The 17,130-nt window shown below is 35.8% G+C and overlaps 1 long non-coding RNA gene across 1 annotated transcript; it reads left to right on the forward strand.

The window, feature by feature from the left end:
- The first annotated feature begins 1,385 nt into the window (after positions 1-1,385).
- On the forward strand, positions 1,386-2,366 carry LOC114283359 (uncharacterized). Its single transcript, XR_003636535.2, has 2 exons — positions 1,386-1,527; positions 2,056-2,366. It is a non-coding gene; the product is annotated as an uncharacterized LOC114283359 (long non-coding RNA).
- Positions 2,367-17,130: the final 14,764 nt, after the last annotated feature.

Genomic DNA, 17,130 nt, shown 5'->3' on the forward strand with positions numbered 1-17,130 from the left:
TGTTTATTCTATACAAAAGAGAGAGTTGTCATTTGGTAGATTCTAGAGAATTTGAGCCTGAAACTTTGGTGGATTTTGGAGTGGCTCATAGTCGTGATTCGACATTGGCGTTGTGGATTCAACGTTGGGTAAGACAATTCCGAGGTGAAGACGGGGTTGGAAGAGGCACATAGGGGTTGATTCAATTTGGGCGTGGATTCGCTAGGTAATTGAGAGTATACCTGTGTAATTCCTTTATGTCTTTTTAGTGGATTGTTTTGTGACTTTTACTCGTGATTTTTTTATCACAATTGGAGGCACTCCAATTGTGGTTTTTCACGTAAAATCGTTGTGTTAATTTGTCTTTGATTGTTTGAGTGAGATTGCTATTTACTGATTAAAATTGATACATAATCACAAATTAATACCTAGGAAATTTCTAGATTTTTCATTTGGTGTTGTCGGTACTTTCCTTTTTTTTTAAAAAGGTTTTTAGCCAATGCTCTTCTATTTTCCATGTCTGGTAGTACTTTATATGTGAAAACTCTATGCTTATTTTCATTATAAATGCAGTTCTTATATTTCCTTAAAAAATGAAAAAAAAGAAAAAAAAAGAGGACTAAGTATCTCGTAATTAACAGATAGTGAGCTTTGTAGCTTTGCCTCCATTGGTTATTGTTATCAATAGGTCAAAAAACAAATTGAAGACTTATTTGGTATTTTGGAAACGAGTAATGCCATGGATTAAGAATTCAGACACATTAAAATATTCAAAAAATAGTATGTAGCCCATTTTAAAATTTATATTTAGAATGAATCTGGATCACATATTTTCTTTTTCTCATATTTTGTTTGTGCCTAAATTCTTAATTCTTAACATTCCTGATTGAAAATATCACATGACCAATGTCTACTCAATAATAAGAAAACTATGTAATGACTTTTCAAGAAAAATAAGAACAAACAAAATCATAACACACAAATGCACTAAAATCTTCAACTCACCTAACAATTTTGGGTGATCAATAATTCATATCTGAACACAGATCCATATTAGTGAGCGGTCACTTAGGGGCATTTGACCAGTGGTGCTCCCTCTACTTGAAGAAATTATCCCTCTAATGCTATGTTTGGTTGGAGAATTTGGAGAGGGATTTGGAAAGAGAAAGGGAAAGGGAAAAGGTGTGTGAAATTAGGTGAAATATAAGCATTTTTTTTTCACATTTTACGTACCTTTTCCATTTCTCTTTCCAAATTTCTCCCCAAATCCTCCAACTAAACACAACATAAGAGTCACCAGTGGCACCAAATTCTTCATGTTTGAAGAAGTCATATGATTGTTTTAGAAATAGAGACCCAACCACTACACATTTCAGGTTATAAATATGGATCCCAAAACATAATTCATACCTTATTCCAAAAAGATGGGTTGTAAGAAAATTTTGTTAGTTGTTTTGGAGGCTATTTTTATTGTTATGCTTCTCCTTCCTTTTCATCAAGTGGTGGCCTCAAGGGAACTTCTTGGGACTTCCCACTTTCTAGTTTCTGGTAAGTCTACCTTCCTTATGTTTTTATTTATTTATTATTTATTTTATCTTGACATTACGTTTATTTTGCACGAAAAAAATGTTACTATTACGATATTTGTGAACTTGATTTAATTTTAAAACTGATTTGTTAAAAAAGAATTGATAAAATAAGGTTACATATACTAATATTTCATTTGGACTGTCTTTTTAAAGATTTTTATATTTCAAAATTAAATTTCGCTCAGATATGATTAAAAGATATATCTAAAATTTCTATTTTTCCATTTGCACATAATTTTTTTTTTAAAACTTAAAATTATAGATTCGGTTAGATGAGTCAATAATTTTATGCCATGTGTATGCATGAACTTTTAAAATGAAAAATGAAAAAATTATATTAATATTTTGAAACTTCTACTACTTTCTAAATGAATATATATAGATGTAGATTTCTACCACGAGCGATCTATACCGTGGATACAGAAAACTTGTATAAATATGAATCTTAATTTTGAACTAACATATGATATTTGTCATGCTCAAACAGACATGACGGTGATGGATACCACAGAGATGAAAGAATATCATTTAGAAACTGATCCTTGGAATGGCAACTACTTCGCTCCAGCTGCTCCTATGATTTGATTCTTGTTCATCTTTATCCTAAATAAATAATTCAGTTTGCCTTTTTTGTTTTTTTGGTTTTGGGTTGAAAATTCAGTTTGCCAATAGTCTACATGCTTGCATGAAATTTTGACTTGCAATAAAAGCTTTCCCACTGAGAAAAAAGGGACATATTATTATTGTATTTTGTAGAATATGATGGTTACTATGAAATAAAATTCTTTTGCCGATCAATACGGTCTTTCTTTTGTGTATCATCAATAAAGTCTTTCTTTTGTGTATATGTGTATTATTAATAAAGTTTTTCTTTTGCTAATAAAAAAAAAAAAAACTATGAAATAAAATTAAATCGAAAGTTTTCCAAGTCTACTTTTTGGCAACCAACTAGGCCTAACTTAATTGGCCATCATACTTTTCTTAAAGCTTAATCTCAAGGAGGCCATGAGTCCAATTCCCTTTAGGGGAGTTGAATTAAGGGCGTGCAAGCACTTAGGCGCTTTTCTAAGGATTGAGAGATTTTCTCCCATAAGTGCTAATCTAACAATTAACATTTGCCGATAAAAAAAAAAATAAAAAAAAATAAAAATCTCTACTTTTTGGCTTTGTCCATCCCATTGATGAAATTCAAATTCTTTATTTACCCAATTATTAATCAATGTATATTATGAGCAGCTTTGATATCGCTTTTTAATTAGCTTTTATGATTATAATTTTCTAAATTATTTGTTTAAAAAAATTAAAATAAATCATAAATCTATTGGTGAAACTTTTGATAATTTGTATAAAAGAAAAAAAAAGAAGTTAAACTTGTTTAGGTGTAAGTATGTTGTCGCTTAGCTTTCTTGTTGCACAAACAGAATGTCCTTGAAGCAATAATTTAAACAAAAGAGTCGGAACTTTTTGTCAATTTAAAAGTTTTAAATTGAAATTTTTTTTTGTAAATTATAATTTTAAAAAAATCTCACTTTGTTTTAATCAAATAAGGTGAAAGATTCAAATAGGCTCGGACATTCTTCTGTCCACAATCTAAATTCAATGGTGTTGTTTGATCCCGTGAGTTTTACTATGAGTTTATTTCGATAATTTAAATTATTCATTTTTTATGACTCTTTATATATATCATTCATAAGAAAATTAAATCGATCCGATAATTATAATAATATTTTCATTTGATCAATTTGAATGTGCCATGCTTTCAAGAATCAATCTTAACTTTCACTGATGAAGTCCGAAAAAACTCTGAGCATACTGAACTGGATACATAAAACAATAACTGGATCGTCAAACTTATTGTGATAGTGCACTAATGCTATTGTCCAAATATTTTGCCATGAAAAATGTTAAGAGCGTATATAGTGTAGATGAAGACTTGTTGTGTTGTGAGTTACAATTATAATAAATTTCATTCACACAATTTGAATTCTGAGTAAATTCTTATTTCTTTTATTTTTATTTTTTTCTTGTAAATTTGTAGTGTTGGTGATTATAATTACTTCCAACAAAAGAGCTTGATCAATAATGAAAATTTCATCTGATCATCCCTTGTGCATTCACTTGTTGGGATTATTGCATTTGCATATCTGTGTACGGTGCAACCATGTACATATTTTTTTGTATCTATCTATACTACTATATATGTGAATGTTGGAGTTAGGGTCCACGTCTTATCTTTTTGGATTTTTTTTAAGACACCCATATATGGCAGTTGTTAGGTTTTTATTCTTAACAACCCCGTTTGACAAAATTTCTTTAAGTTGTATTTGTTTTCGCACTTTTTATTTCAGTGAGGCTATGAGTGTTTAGATGCGAATCCAACCCGAATTGTGCCTTGCAGAGAAGTTTGTGATGTTAATACTTTCAAGATTACCACTTCACTGATTATGATGAGGATCGAGTTGTCCGGTCAGCTCGCGGGAGTTTAGGGGGCAGCGCCTCTTGGCGGGTCCGGGGCAGTGCCACGGCGGGGTCGAGGGGCAGCGCCCCCGAAGCAAAATGCAAAATTGCATTCAAAGTTGCCTATCCGCCCTTGCTTGCTCGAGCGAAGGCTGCGTCTGGCCAAAAACCTGAAAGAGATGAATGTACGCTAGACCGAAGGGTGCGTGGCTCAAGCGAAGCCACTTATGGAAAACACGCGTTTTTGGTTCCTCGCTCGAGCAAGAGAGTCTTCTCTCGAGCGAGCATCGCGATTCAGATTTCTATAAGTACGGGTTTTTGTCAGATTTTAGGATGACTTCTCCAGATCTTCTTCTTAGGTTCTAGGGTTTATATCTGGGGATATTTTGCTAGTTTTCTTTGATGTTTTGATTGAGTATTCAACTCATGGTTTAAAGAGTATACATCAAAGGATTATTTATTTGTTCTACACAAAAGAGAGAGTTGTTCTTCGGTGGATTCTGAAGAATTCGAGCTTGAAGGTTTGGTGGATTTCGGAGTGGCTCATCGTCAAGACAATTCCGAGGTGAAGACGGGGTTGGAAGAGACACATAGAGGTTGGTTCAATTCGGGCGTGGATTCGCTAGGTAATTGAGAGTATACCTTTGTAATTTCTTTATATCTTCTTAGTGGATTGTTTTGTGGCTGTTGCCCGTGATTTTTTTATCACAATTGGAGGTGTCCAATTGTGGTTTTTTCACGTAAAATCGTTGTATGGATTTGTCTTGATTGTTTGATTGGGATTGTTATATACTGCTTAAAATTGATACATAATCACAAATCAACATCTAGGGGATTTTTAGCTTTTTCAGTAGTTATATAAGCAGTTATACCCTAAATTCATTTTTTTGTCTTTCTTCTAAATATCTCCATTTTTGATTTTTTTTTAACAACAATATTACAAACCCACCTTTATCAACTTATAATTTATCTAGAAAAAGAAATTAATGGCTCAGATTTATTTTATATGTAGATCCCACACTTCATCAATTCAATTTTCACCACAAAAACACATTTAGGATAAATTCGGGTCTGTAAGATGGGTTCCTAGCATTTTTCCTTTTTAAAGGAACAAAGTCTCAAAAAGTCTCTTTCAAGAGCTCTTTTTGCCTCACTTAAACAATTATCCTTGAGCAAATATTCTCTTTTCTTTTCTTTTTTTTGGCCTCACTTAAACAATAACTTCGGCTTCTACGCAAGGTTGTTAAGATCGGGATCCTACACAAGATCGGGATCTTACACAAGATCGTTTTGGGGGTTTGTCAGATCAGATTGAGGATTGTAAAATCCTACTAAAATGACAAAAAAATGCAATAATTTTTATGTGACTAAAATACTATCAAAATATATATAGAATAAGCCCCCAAAAAAGAAATATAGCAATTCAAGGTAGCATTCAAACATTTTTTTTTTTTCAAACAAAGAAGTCAAAAACATAATAAAAGCAAATGCTAACACTTGTACACCATTGTCATTGTTTCTTAATGAAAACAAGACAAACTAAATAAATGAAGAACAAATAAAAGACTAAAATAAGTCATCATGGTTGCCGAAATTATCATCATTATTGCCACAATCAACATTAATCATTGCCACATCAACATCATCATCACCACCCACGGTGCCATCCAAGTCCTCAATGTCTTCACGAATAGTAGCATCTTCAAAGTCATGATCAAAATCCCTTCGCGCATCCATGTTTTCATCCATAGCATCATCATCACTTCATGAACTTCATCATGCTTTCCACCAATATGATCATGACATAAGTTGGAGTAAACAAAAAAAATTAAAAGTAAAGTTGAAGTTATAATTTATAATTAAAACTAAAAGATGTGTACATAAACTTACAAGCTTGTTCCAAATTCCTTGCAAGGGCCTCCACATCGTCTTCATCCAAATCACATCCATGTTGAGCATTCCTATCAAGCACACTTAACTAATTTCCTTCTCTTGGAAGAGTCAAAGTCACTCTTCTGTTATCCATTCATCATCTGATGGGACATCATCCAAACATAATGGATTCACGATTGCTTGTCTATTCATGTGTCGTTGTCTTAATTTCAAAATTTACTTGAAAAACACCAAGTCATTGATTCTCTTTTGGTGCAAACGATTCCCCCGCTTTGAATGTACCATCTCAAAAGCACTCCAATTGCGCTCACATCCCAATGAACTGCATGTTAAACTTAATATTTTAATTGCAAACCTCTTTAATTCAGGGCATTCATCACCAAAAGAGTCCTGCTAATCAGTTACATGAAAGTTTAGTTATAAATTTAAAATTGATAAAGTGTAAATAAATAATAAGATATTAAAAATGATGCAAATCAACTTATAGTAAAAATAATAAAAAAAAAACACTTAGAGATTTCTTTTTTTTCTAGTCATGATTACATTTTGTATGCCAAAGAGTCCTCTTGCACTCTTGAATGCATCAATTTGCAAATTATCTTTCACTCTCGCATTAGCATCAGGAACCATTCTTTCAAGACATTTGTACAGCCCAATTTTAACCTCAGCATCAGGCTGAAAATTGGGACTGTAATGAAACTGAGGGTTCAAGAAGTATGCTGTAGCATATAATGGGTGATGGAGTTGGGATTCCCATCTTCTATCAATGATGGTCCATATAGGATCATAGCTAACACCATTGAATAAAGAGTATTAATGAACAAATAAAAAGTTTAGGGAAATATAGTAGTAAAGTAAATAAGTTTAACTAAATAAAAGTTTACCATGAGAAAACATTATTGAAATTGCTTTGAATCCATTGCCTCATAAATGAATCCCATCGCCAGATGTTCATCCGAATCCACAAATCTAAGTACTTTAATGAGAGGTACCCCAACCTTCAAGCATATAGAAATGCCCTTCCAAAACGTATGATTATCTAAAACAATATCTTCAATTTTTTTTTTACCCTTTTTAGACCTTGCAAATCGACTATTCCTCTACTCGGGTGATGTAAACAAAGAGAACAATGCACCCTTTTGCTCATAAAGGTGTCTCAAGGTCAAGTAAGATGTGGTAAACCGAGTTACTGCAGCCTTAATAAGTTCAATACCTTTGGTGAACTCCTTCATCCAATGAATAAGATTTGTTCTAAATAAATGTATACCATAATTCTTTTCCCTTTTGTAATTGTAACTCGATGAAGTTGGATTTGCTTCTCAAAATCCTCTAACATCAAATCTATACAACGAGTGACACAAGGCATCCAAAACAAGCTCTTCCTCTTATCCATTAACATTTCTCCCGCTAACTTATAATTAGAAGCATTGTCGGTCACCACTTGCACAACATGCTCTACTACAACCTTCTCAACAACCTCATCCAACATTTCAAAACCTTTTCACCGGTTTTTGAAATGTCAGATGTATCCAATGATGATAGAAAGATAGTTCCATTAGGGCTATTGACAAGAAAATTACAAATTGATCTTCTCTTTCTATCCGATCATCCATCGGACATAATTGTGCACATGGCCTTTTTCCATTGTTCCTTGAACTTGTCAAGTAATTGCAATGTCTCATGTACTTCTTTTTTTTTAAAATGTCAACCTAATTTCATGGTAAGATGGTGGCACAAGGCCTTTTCCATAATCTCCAATTTTCTTAACCATAAATGGAAATATAGGATTGTTGACACAATTAAAATGAATTGCACTAGTGTAAAAAAACCGAGCAATTGTTTGACATACATCATCTCTCTCTTCTTTCTTAAATAATTGATTGATAATTTTTTTATTTTGGTGTCGAGACTTATTCACCACAAATTTATCCATATGCCCATAATGTTTTTGTTTGTTTTCATGGCCAACATGCAATAGTTCCACTTCTTCATCAGAATCATCATCAACAATATCAAGCATCCTCCTTTTCCTAATTTGAGACTCTAATGTTGAGTTCTTAAAAGACTCCTAAATTTTTCTTTAACATTTTCCAAAACTTGGGGTCATGGTTCGACATGTTGATGAGTGCATGCCAAATGGTGTTTTAATCTATATATTTGTAACGCCCAAAAAAAAAAATAACATTAAACCCATCAGATAAGACATGCATTTACATTTAAACTAACCGCATTCCTTTATTCAATCGAATTCCATTACAAAAGTATTACATGTTAACCGCATAACAAAATGCCCTACAGGCTTACAGCTTTCCAAGTTAACACTTGGTTACAACAAAGAGTTCTAACTCGTTTACACATTAAGCCCTTGGCTTGAAGTTACATGTAATACATCAAAAGTAAAACGACAAAACTATGCCGCTACTAGCCTCCCAGCTATGTCCTTGGAGGTGGCATGCTTCCTGCACCTGAAAATGATATTCCCATATAGGGTGAGCCACAGCCCAGTAGAAATACACTAAACCAACCATGGACAATGACTAAAACATTAGCAATTGATAGTTGGTCAACACTGATACAATCACATAAATTACAAATTTATGTCATACAACTTATGAGTCTAAGTTACCTTTCATTTTCCCTTTTTCAACAGATAAGCATGCTAGCTCTATCATCATTTCCACAGATATGTACAAAAACTATATCTCACATTCTGATAAGCACAAAAGCTATATCCACATTCTCAACAGATATGTATAACAACAATATCCACAGATAAGCATACAAGCTGTATCCACACTTCACAACAGATATGTATAACAATAATATCCACAGATAAGCATACAAGCTGTATCCACACTTCACAAAGATAAGCATATGAGCTCTATCTTCACTTCTCTAGACAAGCATATGAGCTCTGTCTACGGAGTTCATCCCCTATCTCCTCCCAATACCTATCCGGTTTAGAGGTACATCCCCTATCTTCCCCTAAACCGCGGAGTACATCCCCTATCTCCTCCTCTACACATAACGTATATAAACACATTGGTTCTATATACAATCACACAATACACACAATTAATGTATTCTATCAACCGTCAAGTTCCATGACACATTCCATTGATTAGTTTCCGTTTACCTAATCATCATGCATTGTCTACAACAATCTCGACTATCCTCCACCGATAGCCCAAAGCAGTTATTTCTAAAACAGAAAATAAATGCACAAATGGATATTCAATCAACATTTCATTTCCTCATTTCTCACCAATTAATTATCCCAATTAATTAAACAATGTAATTAGGCCATTTTCCATAATTACCATTTCAACCCTTAGGTCCCATTTTCATCAATGATTCAACAATCATTCCATTTTTCTATGCCAAACATGCATCTAAGTTTATTATGAATAAAACCCCAACTTTTTGTAAAATTACACAAAAGCCCCAAACTTTCATAAAATTACCAAGCCAAACCCAACATCTCAAAATACCAAAATTTAAAGACAAAACCCATAGAGAGGAGTAGGTTATCCCTACCTCAAATTCGGAGTCCCAAAGGAGAAGACGACAAAACCCAACGTGCTCCAAAACCCGAGATTTTCAGATTAAAATGAAGCCCTCGACGATGAACAACTTTTTTGTAAAGGCCAAAGGTGAGTAAATCACTCCTACTAGATCAAAACCTAGAGAGAAGGTAGAGTCTAAAGTGAGAGGCTCAACAATGGTGATTTTGGAAAAGTAAGAGAGAGAAGAGAAAGTGAAAAAGTGATTTAAAGAGTCACAAATTCGGGACTTTAACCCAGGTCTCCGCTCGAGCGTAAAACACCCCGCTCGAGCGGCCACTCACAGACTTCCGCTCGAGCGGCCAATCTCCCGCTCGAGCGCAGAATGCTCTCGCTCAGCACTTTTGCAGAACCAGGCCTCCGCTCGAGCTCCCAACCCTACGCTCGAGCTCACAACACTGCACAACAAGATACTGGATGGATGTATTCCCCGCTCGAGCGCCAACACCTCCGCTCGAGCGGACAGGCCAAAAATCTGGGCAACTAGTTTTGGTTTCTAAACTCAACCAACCTGAAACAAACCTGCCCAACACATCCCATAACTCAAATACTAAGTAAAAAGGATACAAACAAGATGATAGACAACTACCAACATCCACGGACACATGTCCGGATCACGGTATAACGAGGGTAAACCCGGGATCGCTATAATATTCCTCCAGAATGAGTAACATTATAGTACTTGCATTTTACCTTTTTTCTTGCAGCATCCATTTCAATGTCATGTTCCCAACCAAGATTAGATTTGTGACTAGCAACATTTTTCCTTTTCCTCCCTCTTCCTAAACTAGAGGCTGACATTGTATGCTGCAAATTATGAAAATTAAAAGAAATTTTTTCAGGAAAGTTTAGGGAAAAAGAAGGAAAGAAGAACAATAGTAGCATAGCAGCAAAGAAGAACCAAGAAAAATGAAGAAAAAAAATAAGAAAAAAGAGAAAAAAAAACAACACATCATTCATACAAAAAATATATATATAATATATAATTTACAGAAACCAAAAAAAAAAAAAAAACATAAGAGCAAAAAAAAAAAAAACGAAGGCGATTCAATATATATATAATATACAAAATGAGAGCAGTGAAGAGTGAAGAGAAGGGAAGGAGATCAGTGAAGAGAAAGGAAGAAGAGTTGAGCAGGGAAGAAAGAAAAAAAAAGAGAAGATTTGAACCACAGAGAAAATCGAAGAACAGCAGCGAAGAGAGAGGAAGAAGAACAACGAAGAAAAAGAAAAAAAAAAAAAGTTGGTCAGACTTCGAAGAACAGCAGTGAAGAGAGAGGAAGATTCGAAGAAGACGAAGAAGAAGAAGAAGCGTACCTGGTTTGTGGCTGCAAATTTTGAAATTTGATGTTGAATTTCTCTTTTCCCAATTTGTATTGCCCTAATCACAGGTCAGGCTTCTCTTTGCTTCTCTGCCATTTTTGCTTCTGATTTTGCTTTTAAGTTGCCAAAAAACCCTTCTATGGCTCGACTTTTTCGCTCCCCCTTTCGGAGATAAAAATAAAGCCTACAGCATCGGACTCCCACAGTTCTAAATCTGATTCCACAAGTGCAATGCGAAATAGATAATCACCAAAGAGTCCAAATCTGGCAAATCTTTTGGAAAATCGATTTTGAATCAAATTGCCAAAAATGGACTACTGTGCCAGATACAGAGTCGCTACCTAAATATTTTATTTTTGAGAAATTTAAGAAACCCATGAATCGTGCCAAAGGCCACGTGTCTGTCATCACCAAGATTGTCTCAGCTTGGGAACTTAGGCACGAGAGGAAAAGATCATGAATTGAGCACTTCCGCTCGCCCGATCAATGATTGGCCTCTACTAATCATGATATGAATCTTATTTACATTATATGCTTTTGTTCCGGCTTATTAGGCTAGCATTACTATGTGATGCACACAAACAAGTATAAACTAACTTGCAAGAATTGGAACGCTTGATTCATGTTTGTTTTGAAAATTGTTTCGAATATGTACCACTTGAAAAAGTGAACGCATATGAACATTACTCAAATTATTCCAATTCAAGCAACTAGCCTTCATCCACAGGCATTAAGCAATTTATCACTTAAGCAATTAGCCTCATGACAAGCATGCTAGACATGGCAACAATTACATACATGCGATATGCTAAAGCGAGTAAAGGCTTACCTAGTACTCCAAGCCAAAAAGAGAAATGAGTTAGAAAAATGCATGATTTCTAACTATGCAATATGACTAATGCAACACGTACAATATGAAACTAACAGGCTCAGTTATTAATATGGCATATGAATCAATGAAATAACATGCGGTCTAAGCACATATTCAAAGAAGTATTAAACTAACAATGCAAGTTAAAATGATGAACCGAGCCTCGATGCATGCAATACAAATGGATGCAAAAATGAAGAATGATAAACAAAACATGATGTCCCTAAACTAACCATCATAAGCTAGTAAATAAAATGGAGAAAGACATAAGGTTAGAAGACATACACATTATTACAACATTGCGCTCTCGCGAAGGAGAGTCTGAATGAACTATGCTAATCAACTAGCTAATTAAAGCTAAGCTAATTATTACAAAAAAATGAAATTAGCTAAACTACTTAACTAATTATTACAAATGAATTAACTATTCTAGTCAACTAAAACAATTACAAAACAAAATTGAATAACTAATTAACTAACTAATTAATTACAACACTTTACAAAATTAACTAGCTACAACTAATTAATTACAACAAATATCTAAACTAAATATTTAAACTTAAACATGCTTGATACGTGAGAAAAGTCACTGTTTTTGCTTTCGGAGAGCCTCTGTTGCACAATAGAACACTAACACCTTTGTTCACTTCCAGAATAACTATGCTCTGCTCAAAGAACACACTGCTGAATTTTGCATCAGTGGCCGGCCGACCAATAGTGAGGCTTGCTGACCACCAATGATAGCCGGCCGGCCATCAAAGGTGGCCTGTCGGCCATAAAAAGTGGCCTGTCGGCCATTGCTGCCCAATTCATCTTGCTGTAACAGAGGACAAACAGAGTATGCATGGGGCATTTTCAAGGGTTTGTTTGCACAACTCGCCCCTCCTTTTCATGAACAAATCAAAGACGTAGTAAACTTGGTTCACAAACCATTAACTCAAGAAATTTCTTGCATGATGGCTCATGAACCAAAGTGTGCAATTTCAATAAATCCAACAAAATGAGACTCAAACCATCTCCCTTTCATGCATTGATCAAGGGAAGTGGTGACCTTGGATACTTGAACCATTTTATTACTAATGAGTATGAAATGTCTCAAGCTTCCATGTATTCAATTAACGTCTGATTGAACATAAAACAAATTATTACCTTGCACTATTTTTGGCCTCAATTTTTATTACTCCATTTTAAATTACCATCCATTCTTTAATTCATTGAGTCCAATGGTGAGTTTAAGTCCTCTAAATGAAAAGAAGGCTCAAACCAAGTGTTGTTTTAGGCATGAAAGAGACATCATACCATTGGTAATGAACCCCAAAGGGATTAAACCATTAAGCATGACACTTCAATCTCATGCTTTAAATAAACAAGTTGTTTAAACCAATTTCAAAGAAAAAAAAAAGCCAAGAAAGGAGGGAGGTTGCAGAGGTGATTAAGAGTGATCACAAGTATAGAAAGCCATAAATAAATTCAATCAACTCAAACAAGATGGTGTCTAAGGCCTAGAACACCAATCTCATGAGGACAATTACACTGTAAACATGAAAAACAAAGCTCAAATACAACTATCAACCAAAAATAGTGCTAAAAAAGTCTAAAATAAGTCCTAAAACATGCTGGAATTAAGACAAAAATAGCTAAATAAATATGCTAAAGCATAGCACAAGCTAGGCTAGTAGGCAAGACACACGGACGGGAGGCTAACCCCTCCAAATTTAGACTTCAAAACATGATTTTTGCCACTGAAATAACTCTAAAAAATAGTGTTTAAAAACTCAAAAACAAATGGTAAAAGGATGGGAAACACAAGGGAAAAGGCCTCCAAAACAAGGTGCAAAGAAATGTGAACCACCCCTCAACCTTTAATGGCCTTAAAACCCAAGCTTCAGCCAAAAAATATAGAGTTTTTATAGCCCCAAAATAGTTGGAAAATAGCAAGAATAATAGAAAATAAAACAAAGCAACAAGCAAAGCCTTATACCTCTTGAAGAGAAGACCAATTCTAGGCAACAAATCAAGACAACACACCCTTCAAGAGCTCAAACCCAGCTCAAAAGTACCTCAGCTCAAAGATGAGAAGGTTTGGTTAAGGGTGTATAGGCAAAGGTTAAGAATTTGTAGGCTAAAGTGTTGACATTTGGAAGAGAGAGGAAAAATTTAAAACATAAGAGAGAGGCCTCTTATATATATAAAACATGAATTATCCTCAAGAACATCCAGCCCTACACGTGGGGGCAGATGCAAGCATCTATGCAAATAATTGGCACAACTGTCACAAAAAATCTGCAAAAGACACTGGTGGCCGGCCGGCCGGCCATCACTGGTGGCCGACAACCAAAAGTGATGGCCAGTAACCCAAAAAGGTGGCCGACAAGCCACCAGAAGCTGCAGGCTTGAAAAACCAAGGGTTGGTCTAAGAACAAAGGCAACAGAGGTGTAGGGTTTGAAAGGCTCATAGTTGTGGCATTCCGCTGAGGATTTCGAGCATTTGGCAAGTATGTAGATTCATCATTGAGTGTGCATGCGATGACATCTAAGTCATAAGGGCCGTAAAAAATGGGCTGTCTATACCTTCAAATCTGGATCGCATGGAGTCATGATCCAAATACGTTTCCAACGATCCAAACAACTCTTCCATGATCCCACCATGATCCTGATCTGGGGTAGATCCAAAGCACGAGTCGAATCAAATGATGTATATTGGATCGTAGAATCCTACGATCCGGATCGTGATCTTGATAACCTTACTTCTACCACATATCAAGTTCTTTACCTTATAGCAACCATTCATCTTTTCCAAAGTTCTTCCTTGAGCAAAACTGTTGGGGAGGGGGGGAAGAAGAAGACGAAGAAAAAGATTTAGGATAAGGAAATTCAAAATGTTGAGAGAATATATAAAAGTTATAGAGAGGTAATCTCAACCCTTCTAAAGGGAAAGGGCTAATGAATTGACAACTCTATCTATACCAAGACTTTTCGTTTCACCTCACATACAACCTAGAAAGTCTCATGTATGTTCAACAACATTTCAAGGTTCAACCCACTGATGTTCTTTGATCTCCACACCTAAATCCAGCAAAACATGGCTCAAAGCCATTGTTTTTGTAATCATGAAGAGAACATTTCAAATATTTTTTTTTAAAAAAAGAAGCTAAGTAACCATAACGATTATCACACATGTTCTTTAGTTTGTATAAAAAAAAGTAAGCATTACAAGATTACATTCACATAAACATAACCATAACTGTGTGTACCGAATCCCGTACTAGATGAAAGTGGATCGGAGTGCTGTAGTTGGACTGGATTATCTAGGAATTGGGGACTTGCAACACAGAACACCGTTGTAGTTGATCAGTTGAGATTGAACGAAAAACCCCTTCAGCATGGGAATGAGTGATTGGAGAAAATGAAGGACTCTCTCTAGGTGTAGAGAGAGAGAGAGAGAGAGAGAGAGAGAGAGAGAGAGAGAGAAAGAGGGAGTGTTTGAGTAGAGGTAAAGTGAGTTAGTTCAAGCTCAGTTACCTTTCCATGTAAAGAGAGTGTGGCTTATATAAAGTACTTTGTTTGTTGCCAAAAATGGTTTCATAGAGTTTTAGTGCCTCAAGGCTTTCTTTAGGATTACTTAAGGTGGAGGACCACAAGGTAGTTGACCATGGATATATGAGCCCATTGTAACCATGCATATAATAGATCAGATTCCCTCTACTAATTGTTTCTGTGATTCTAGAAAGGGGAGGACCAATTGAGGTAGCAGCTTGCTTATACATATGTTCATAGCTTCCACAAATCTTTGATGGGTTCCTTCAACTCAATACCAATGTGCCCTAGCTTGGTCTTCTGTAAGATTGTTTACTGAAATGGACTGGTCCATTTGGATATCTTTGTGTGGGCTCGGCCCACCTCGGTTCTAATTATGGATTCGGCCTATCAGTTCGGTCCATGGATCAGGTCTAGCAGCTTGGCCCAGCTCAACATCGCTGTTGGATTGGTCTTTCCATTGCATGTTGGGCCCAAGTGCTTGAGGACTTGGGGAGATCATTCTTCATGGATATAGGCTTAATTAGTTGGCCCACATATTCGTCTCGCCCAGTTGGGTTTGGGCTTAATGGATTGGACCGGTCCAAGCCTTGGATCCACTTGTTTATATTCTGCCCCTTCATTTGCCCCCTAGCTCACGCTAAGGTTCCCATTGGAGTGAACTACTGCTTGGTATCCCAACCATCATGTCGGTTTAACTTTTTCTTGATTCTACCTTGGTGGTAATTCAATCCCTGACACACGCGCTTCATGCTTGGTTTCACAGTGACACGTGATAGTATGGTGTTGGTGCACAGAGATAGTGTGCCGTTTCCTTGTAGAGAGATGTGATTTGTACCATCACGTCGGTCAAGGGTCATAAATACCCTAGGACTACCTTTTCGTCTCTTCACTGGTTCCCAAGTTTTTGGAATCCTAAAAACCTTTTCATTCTGTTCCTTTGATTCCAATGGTGTTTCACTCTGACGTCTGCTGACATTGTTGTTGGTTCTAGATATCGCTGTCTCCTTTCGATTCTAGTTTCCAAGACCTTCTTTCATCGTCGTTCTTTTATTAAATCATTGTAAGTTCTTCTGAACCTCTCATTTTCTTTCGCTTTCTGGTCTCTATTGCCATTGCTGGCCTTCATGCCATTGTCTCCGATGACTCGTGGTACTTTTCTGGCCTTACCTTAGTATGGTCTTTTCTTTCTTGGTCTAGGCCATGGGCAAGTTTCATGCTTTGGTTAATACCCCTGAAGCGATGGCCCTGTTCTGTCGTGACTATGGTGTTCCAGACGACGTTGCTCTTACATTGGCTAGGGTTGATGCCAAATGTATGAGTACGAGAAGTATTGTTACGTTTTTGGTTACTGTCATCATTAAAGGAAGGGTTCGTTTCCCTTTGGACCCATTGGTCCATCGTTTTCTACACCAAGTTTAACTTTCCCCAATGTAAGTTTTTGTGAATCTATTTCGCTTTGGCTGTGGCGTTTCCATCCTAAAAAGGCAGTTAGGCCTGAACCTGGATGTCTAGGACATCTTAGGTTGCTATACCCTATCCCATAACAAACACCATAGCACTTACTACATCTGTGTTCGTTCTGTTGACTCTCACATTGTCACTAGTATACCTAATTCTGACAAGCATAACGATGACTTCCTGCAAGTCAGTGGCAACTAGGAGTTCCTTGCTAGGACTGAGATCCAGTTTGAATGGATGCCTCAGAAGAACGACTATCCAGGTTTGAATCTTCTGTATTCATATTTCGGTTCTCCAGTTTTTAACTTATGTTTTGTTTGAATGCCACGCTAACGTTGTTCCCTGTTTTCGCAGAATCATCTCGCTACCAAAGGAGACTGAATTGTGAAAATACCGAAGCAATTAATGCTGCGCTACGGTACAAGAAGAGATCTGCCCCTAAACTATTGGATTATCA

Source organism: Camellia sinensis, chromosome 7, assembly GCF_055761805.1.
Source record: "Camellia sinensis isolate YWXY chromosome 7, ASM5576180v1, whole genome shotgun sequence".
In the NCBI taxonomy this organism is placed as follows: domain Eukaryota; kingdom Viridiplantae; phylum Streptophyta; class Magnoliopsida; order Ericales; family Theaceae; genus Camellia; species Camellia sinensis.